General features: G+C 37.2%; 1 long non-coding RNA gene across 1 annotated transcript in view; it reads left to right on the top strand.

Annotated features, from left to right (window-relative positions):
* Window positions 1-5627, top strand: part of LOC110267675 — a 21346-nt gene extending 15719 nt beyond the window's left edge. Inside the window, exon 5 of the long non-coding RNA XR_002355548.1 lies at window positions 5617-5627. This is a non-coding gene — a long non-coding RNA (uncharacterized LOC110267675). The remainder of the gene's footprint in view (window positions 1-5616) is intronic.

Raw genomic sequence — 7351 nt, 5'->3', positions numbered from 1 at the left:
GAAAATTAAGATTGGGAAAGAAATTAAGTGATTTTTGAAAAAGATTTTGAAATTAGAAATAAAAAAGATATGATTGAGAGTTAATTTTGAAAAAGATGTGATTGAAAAGATATGATTGAGAATCAAATTAAAAAAAAAGAAAGTTTTAAAATTAAAGTTGATTACTTGACTAACAAGAAATTAAAAGATATGATTCTTAAAATTTAAAATTTGATCCCTTCTTAATAGGCAAGTAACAACTTGAAAATTTTGAAGTAAATCATTAATAGTAGCAAGGATTTTCGAAAATAATAAAAATAATGGAAAGAAATTGATTTTGAAGAGATATGATTGAAAATATATGATTTGAAAAAGATTTGATTTTGAAAAATTATGAAAATTTGAAAAAGATTTGAATTAAAAACAAAATCTTCCCTTTAGTGTCATCCTGGCGTTAAACGCCCAAAATGGCATCCATTCTGGCGTTTATCGCCCAAAATCCTACCTTTTTGGGCGTTAAATGCCCAGCCAGGTGCCCTGGCTGGCGTTTAAACGCCTGTTTTCCTTCTTCACTAGGCGTTTTGAACACCCTGCTTTTTCTGTTTGATTCCTCTGCTGAATGTTCTGAATCATCAATTCTCTATGTTATTGACTTGAAAAGACATAGTTTTGAAAATTTTTTTTTTGAATTTTTCAATGATGAGAAACAATCAAAATACAACTAATCTTAGGAAACTCAAATCAAACAAACAATGCATGCAGGACACCAAACTTAAAAATTTTCATATAAGAGACACTAAAAAATTGAGAATGCATATGAGAAACAACAAAACACACAAAACAAGAGAATTTAAAGATCAGAGCAATGAAATCATCAAGAACATAATGCATGTAATTTTCGAAAATTAGAGGCATGCAATTGACACCAAACTTAAAAATTGACACTAGACTCAAACAAGAAACATAAAATATTTTTTATTTTTATGATTTTATAAATTTTTTGTGGTTTTTCGAAAATTGAGTGGAAAAGAAAATAAAGGGATTCAAAATTTTTAATAAGAGTTCCAGGAATCATTGCAATGCTAGTCTAAGACTTCGGTCCAGGAATTAGACATGGCTTACTAGCCAGCCAAGCTTTCAATGAAAGCTCCGGTCCAAAACACTAGACATGGCCAATGACCAGCCAAGCTTTAGCAGATCATTGCTAACAACAGCAAAATTGATAGAAATCAACAAGCTCATGTGATGATAAGTTGAAACCTCAGTCCAATAAGATTAGACATGGCTTCATAGCCAGCCAAACATCAATAGATCATCATGAAACTCTAGAATTCATTCTTAAAAACTCTGAAGAACAAAATAGAAAAATATTTTTTTTTTGAATTTTTCGAAAATAAAAATAAAATAAAATTACCTAATCTAAGCAACAAGATGAACCGTCAGTTGTCCAAACTCGAACAATCCCCGGCAACGGCGCCAAAAACTTGGGGCACGAAATTGTGATCATCAATAATGGCGCCAAAGGACTTGGAGCTCTCAAACGTGAATCACACTTTATCAAAATTTCGCACAACTAACCAGCAAGTGCACTGGGTCGTCCAAGTAATACCTTACGTGAGTAAGGGTCGATCCCACGGAGACTGTCGGCTTGAAGCAAGCTATGGTCACCCTGTAAATCTCAGTCAGGCGGATTCAAATGGTTATGGAGAATTGATAATTAAAAGATAAATAAAACATAAAATAAAGATAGAGATACTTTTGTAATTCTTTGGTTGGAATTTCAAATAAGCATATGAAGATGCTTTGTTCCTCCTGAACCTCTGCTTTCCTATTGCCTTCTTCCAATCATTCATACTCCTTTCCATGGCAAGCTTTATGTTGGGCATCACCGTTGTCAATGGCTACTTCCCGTCCTCTCAGTGAAAATGTTCTACGCACGCTGTCACCGCACAGCTAATCATCTATCGGTTCTCGATCATGTTGGAATAGGATCCATTGATCCTTTTGCGTCTGTCACACGCCCAACACTCGCGAGTTTGAAGCTTGTCACAGTCATCCCTTTCCAGATCCTACTCAGAATACCACAGACAAGGTTTAGACGTTTCAGATCTCAGGAATGGCTGCCAATAATTCTAGCCTATACCACGAAGGTTCTAATCTTAGATTAGAAACCCAAGAGATACACATTCAAGCTTGTTTGCATGTAGAACGGAAGTGGTTGTCAGTCACGCGTTCATAGATGAGAATGGTGATGAGTGTCACATAATCATCACATTCATCATGTTCTTGGGTGCAAATGAATATCTTGGAGAAGAAATAGACTTGAGTTAAATAGAGAAACAATAGTACTTTGTATTAATTCATGAAGAACAGCAGAGCTCCACACCTTAATCTATGGTGTGTAGAAACTCCACCATTGAAAATACAAAAGTGATAATGGTGTAAGCATGGCCGAATGGCCAGCCTCCAAGGTCTAGGGACTAAACGTCCAAAGATGAAAATACAATATCAAAAGGTCCTATTTATAGAGAACTAGTACCCTAGGGTTACAGAAATGAGTAATTAATGCATAAATCTTCTTCTGGGCCCACTTGGTGTGTGCTTGGACTGAGCATTAAAGCTTCCATGTGTAGAGACTTTTCTTGGAGTTAAACGCCAGCTTTTGTGCCAGTTTGGGCGTTTAACTCCAGCTTTTGTGCCAGTTTTGGAGTTACACGCCAGAATTCTTGATCTGACTTGGAACGCCTGTTTGGGCCATCAAATCTCAAGCAAAGTATGGACAATTATATATTGCTAGAAAGCCCAGGATGTCTACTTTCCAATGCAGTTAAAAGGGCGCCAATTGGGCTTCTGTAACTCCGGAAAATCCACTTTGAGTGCAGGGAGGTCAGAATCCAACAGCATCTAGAGTCCTTTTTCAGCCGCTGAATCAGATTTTTGCTCAGGTCCCTCAATTTCAGCCAGAAATAACCTGAAATCACAGAAAAATACACAAACTCATAGTAAAGTCCAGAACAGTGATTTTTATTTAAAAACTAATTAAAATATACTAAAAACATACTAAAAACAATGCCAAAAATCGTATAAATTATCCGCTCATCAGCAAGCTTGATGTTGGGCATCACCATTGTCAATGGCTACTTCCCGTCCTCTCAATAAAAATATTCCAAATGCACTATCACCGCACGGCTAATCATCTGTCGGTTCTCGATCATGTTGGAATAGGATCCATTGATCCTTTTGCATCTGTTACACGCCCAACAATCGCGAGTTTGAAGCTCGTCACAGTCATCCCTTCTCAGATCCTACTCAGAATACTACAGACAAGGTTTAGACTTTTCGGATCTCAAGAATGACCGCCAATAATTCTAGCCTACACCACGAAGGTTTCAATCTTAGATTAGAAACCCAAGAAATACACATTCAAGCTTGATTGCATGTAGAACGGAAGTGGTTGTCAGGCACGCGTTCATAGGTGAGAATGATGATGAGTGTCACTGATCATCACATTCATCAGGTTGAAGTGCAAATGAATATCTTAGAATAGAAGCAAGCATGATAGAATGGAAAACAGTAGTAATTGCATTAATTCATCGAAACACAGCAGAACTCCTCACCCCCAACAATGGGGTTCAGAGACTCATGCCGTAGAAGATACAATATGAAACATGTAAAGTGTCATGAGGTACAAGATGAATTACTAAAACTAGTTTTTATAGTAAACTAGTGACCTAGGGTTACAGAAAATGAGTAAGCTAGGGTGTTTAGTGTAAAAATTCACTTCCAGGGCCCACTTGGTGTGTGCTTGGGCTGAGCATTGAATCTTTCATGTGTAGAGACTTTTCTTGGAGTTAAACGCCAGCTTTTGTGCCAGTTTGGGCATTTAACTCCATCTTTTATGCCAATTCTGGCGTTAAACGCCAGAATTCTTAAGCTGACTTGGAATGCCAGTTTGAGCCATCAAATCTTGGGCAAAGTATAGATTATTATATATTTCTGGAAAGCCCAGGATGTCTACTTTCTAACGCAATTAAGAGCGCACCAATTGGGCCTCTGTAGCTCCAGGAAATCCACTTCGAGTGCAGAGAGGTCAGAATCCAACAGCATCTGCAGTCCTTTTTCAGCCTCTGAATCAGATTTTTGCTCAGGTCCCTCAATTTCAGCTAGAAAATACCTGAAATCACAGAAAAATACACAAACTCATAGTAAAGTCCAAAAAAGTGAATTTTAAATAAAAACTAATAAAAATATAATAAAAACTAACTAAAATATACTAAAAACATACTAAAAACAGTGCCAAAAAGCGTATAAATTATCCGCTCATCACAACACCAAACTTAAATTGTTGCTTGTCCCCAAGCAACTGAAAATCAAATAGGATAAAAAGAAGAGAATATACAATGAATTCCAAAAATATCTATGAAGATCAGTATTAATTAGATGAGCGGGACTTTTAGCTTTTTGCCTCTGAACAGTTTTGGCATCTCACTTTATTCTTTGAAGTTCAGAATGATTGGCTTCTATAGGAACTCAGAATCCTGATAGTGTTATTGATTCTCCTAGTTAAGTATGTTGATTCTTGAACACAGCTACTTTATGAGTTTTGGCCATAACCCTAAGCATTTTGTTTTCCAGTGTTACCACTGGATACATAAATGCCACAAACACATAACTGGGTGAACCTTTTCAGATTGTGACTCAGCTTTGCTAAAGTCCCCAATTAGAGGTGTCCAGAGCTCTTAAGCACACTCTTTTTTGCTTTGGACCACGACTTTAACCGCTCAGTCTCAAGTTTTCACTTGACACCTTCACGCCACAAGCACATGGTCAGGGACAGCTTGGTTTAGCCGCTTAGGCCAGGATTTTATTCCTGAGGGCCCTCCTATCCACTGATGCTCAAAGCCTTGGATCCTTTTTATTACCCTTGCCTTTTGGTTTAAAGGGCTATTGGCTTCTTCTGCTTGCTTTTTCTTTCTTTTTCTTCTCTTTTTTTTTGCTGCTTTTTCTTGCTTCAAGAATCAATTTTTTTCATTTTTCAGATTATCAATAACACTTCTCCTTTTCCATCATTCTTTCAAGAGCCAACAATTTTAACATTCATAAACAACAAATTCAAACATATGCACTGTTCAAGCATTCATTCAGAAAACAAGAGTATTGCCACCACATCAAAATAATTAAACTGTTTTAAAATTTAAAATTCATGTACTTCTTTTTCTTTTTCAATTAAAAACACTTTTTTTTAAGAAAGGTGATGGATTCATAGGACATTCATAGCTTTAAGGCATAAACTTTAAATTTTATTAATCATGGAATGACAATAAAACTTAAAAATAAATATAAGAGCAAACTAATAATAATAGAAGACAGAAAAGTAAAAAAAAAACAGAAAAATAAATGACTCTTAAAATAGACTCTTAATAATAAAGGTTATCACAGAGTTAGGACTCAACAACCTTGATCTTGAGAAGTGGATTCTCCCTCAATCTGTGGGGTGCTTGGTCCTTCAAGGGAGAGCTTCTGGCGCTTCAGCTCCTGTAGCTCACGCCCCTGCTTCTTCTGTTCCTTCAACAGTTTGCAGAGCATGCAGCTTTGATTCTGCTGTTCTTCCTTAAGTTGTTCCATAGCTTCTTGTAGCTTGGTAACAGATGCTTCTAGGTGGGTCCAGTAGTCAATTTCAGGAATTTCTGGGAGGAACTCCTGCGCCCTCCTTTTTATGGAGTTGTCTTGCACTTGTCCTTCCATTGACTTCTTGGTGATTGGGTGTTCGATTGGAATGAATTCATCTACTCCCATCCTCACACCAGTATCTTTACATAGCAGAGAAATTAAGCTTGGGTAGGCCAGTTTGGCTTCAGTGGAGTTCTTGTTTGCAATTGTGTAAATCTCACAAGAAATCAGATGATGAATCTCCACTTCTTTTCCAAGCATAATACAATGAATCATCACTACTCTTTTGACAGTGACCTCAGAGCGGTTGCTAGTAGGCAATATAGAACGCCCAATAAAGTCCAACCAGCCTCTTGCAACTGGTTTGAGATCTCCCATCTTGAGTTGGTTTGGGACACCTTTTGAATTGGTTATCCACTTAGTTCCAGGGAGGCATATATCCTCTAGAACTTGATCCAACCCCTTATCTACTCTCACCATTCTCCTATTAAAGGATTCTGGATCATCTTGTAGTTGAGGCAGTTTGAAAACCTCTCTTATTTTGTCCAGATGGAAGTAAATAAGCCTCCCTCTGACCATGGTTCGGTAGGTATGGAAGGCGGTTCTAGTTATTCTATGCTTATCTGTTAGCCACAGATTTGAGTAGAATTCCTGAACCATCTTTCTTCCAACCTTTGTTTCAGGATTAGCTAGAATTTCCCATCCTCTGTTTCGAATTTGCTCTTGGATCTCCGGATATTCAACTTCTTTCATATTGAATTTAACTTCCGGGATCACTAACCTCAGACCCATTATTTTGTGGTAATGGTATGCATGTTCTTTGGTTAGGAGCCTCTCTTGATTCCAAAGACTCTTTGGAGTATTCTCTTTCTTGCCTCTTGATTTGGTTTGCTTTCCCTTAGGTGCCATGATCTTGATGAGTCTTTGCTTAGTGATCACGGAAAAACACACCAAACTTAGAGGTTTGCTTGCCCTCAAGCAAAAGAAAGGAAAGGGGAGAGAGAGGAGAAGAGGCAAATTCGAATGGTGGAGAGGAGGGGATGGCCGAATGTGTATTTATAAGAGGAGGGGGGATTTCGAAAATTTTGAAAGAGATATGCCATAGAGATATGATTGGTGGAAGAAAATAAAATCATGATATGAAAAAGATGAGATTTTCAATTGAAAAAGATATAAAGAGGTTAAATCTGATAATTTGGTTATGCATCTAAGAAATAAGAGATGATATGATGGGTTTGAAAAGATTTGAAAAGAAATTGAAAAGATACTTGAGTTTTTGAAGAAGATTTGGGATGGATTTGAAAGAAAATAGAAAAAGAGATTTAGAGAATTGTTGAATTTTTGAAAATTGAGGGTGAATAATGAAAGTTTGAAACATGTTTATGCAGAAAATTATGAGTTAAAACATGAAAATTTGAAAAAAAATTTGAATTTGGAAACAAAATCTGCTCCCCCTGCCTTTCTAGCGTTAAACACCCAGAATGGTATCCATTCTGGCGTTTAACGCCCAATCGTTGGCCATTATGGGCGTTTAATGCCCAGCCAGGTACCATGGCTGGCGTTAAATGCCAGAAACCCCTTTATCACTGGGCGTTTTGCTGATCGCCCAGGATGCTGCAATTCTGGCGTTAAACGCCCAGAATGGTGCCAATTCTAGCGTTTAATGCCCAAAATGGTACCTTTACTTGCGTTAAACGCCAGA

Source organism: Arachis ipaensis, chromosome B02 (assembly GCF_000816755.2).
Source record: "Arachis ipaensis cultivar K30076 chromosome B02, Araip1.1, whole genome shotgun sequence".
In the NCBI taxonomy this organism is placed as follows: Eukaryota; Viridiplantae; Streptophyta; class Magnoliopsida; order Fabales; family Fabaceae; genus Arachis; species Arachis ipaensis.
The sequence above is the reverse complement of the archived record's forward strand: the minus strand, read 5'-3'. Positions and strand labels throughout refer to the sequence as shown.